The sequence below is a fragment of the Nanorana parkeri genome, unplaced genomic scaffold, assembly GCF_000935625.1.
Source record: "Nanorana parkeri isolate BGI_ZX_2015 unplaced genomic scaffold, ASM93562v1 scaffold2479, whole genome shotgun sequence".
NCBI classification, from domain to species: domain Eukaryota; kingdom Metazoa; phylum Chordata; class Amphibia; order Anura; family Dicroglossidae; genus Nanorana; species Nanorana parkeri.
The window spans coordinates 142,547-143,595 of record NW_017308747.1 but is presented as its reverse complement, the minus strand read 5'-3'; positions in this window follow the sequence as shown (position 1 = coordinate 143,595).

Genomic DNA, 1,049 nt, shown 5'->3' with positions numbered 1-1,049 from the left:
ACAGTCACGGGGATGACTCCCAGAGGCAGATGCATGATGAGTTTGTAGTTTCACCACAGCTCTGGCGGGCCAGGGGTTGCCTACTCCTGGGCTACAGCAATGCTAGACATCCTTCTGACCTCCCCCTTCTTTCTTCCTTAGTAAGCAAACATGCCCATTGTGGAGAAGCTGAAGGATGCCCTGAAGCCTGGCCGGAAGGACTCGGAAGATGTGGAACTCGGGAAGCTGCTCGCTTCCTCCGCCAAGAAGATCCTTCTGCAGAAAATCGAGTTTGAGCCAGCCACCAAGAGCTTCCATTACCAGCTGGAGACCCTGAAGAGCAAATATGTCCTGCTGGCTCCGTCGCTTCAACCCTCCACCCCGCACAGGAGCATAGAAGGGAACCACCGGCAGGGTATGCGCTCACGTTTTGTTGGCTGTCATTTTTGTGTCGTACCATCTGGTTGGGCAGATTCTAATGCTGGCCATACACACGTCAGTTTGGACCATTTTATCCGGACGGATGAAGGCAACCTACAACCAATGATTTCTTTCCACATCTCAGCACCATGAAAACATAGAAACCATTGTTTCCTGTTACCTTCATCCGTGTGATTGTTTTTGCCTGAGAATTGGCGTGTGTATCGCCAGCAGATGGGGCGGTACAGCTCGTGGATAGCAGCTGGCACCCACCTGCTTGAGCTTTGCAGGTAGGTCTCCATAGAATTACGTAGACCTTGAGCTCCTGGATCGATCAATGACTTCTAAATAGAGATCTGTGTGGGTGCAATATAAAGTATTAGTTGGTGTTCCGGCTGGGAGACTCCGCTTGCTTCCTGTCTGTTGTCACCAGGACGGGAAGTGATGGGAAATCTCCTTTCTACCCCTGATCTGACAGAAATTAACTTGGCTCCTAATTACCTGGTGTCAGCTGTGCCCAGTTTTCTTTTAACTCCACCATCCCTCCTCCATATCTACAAGCTAGAAACAAGGCTGTCTGCATGTTTCTCTACGTAAAGTTTTTTTTTTAAAGTTCTGTTATTGTGAGGATGATGGATGGATGGAGGATG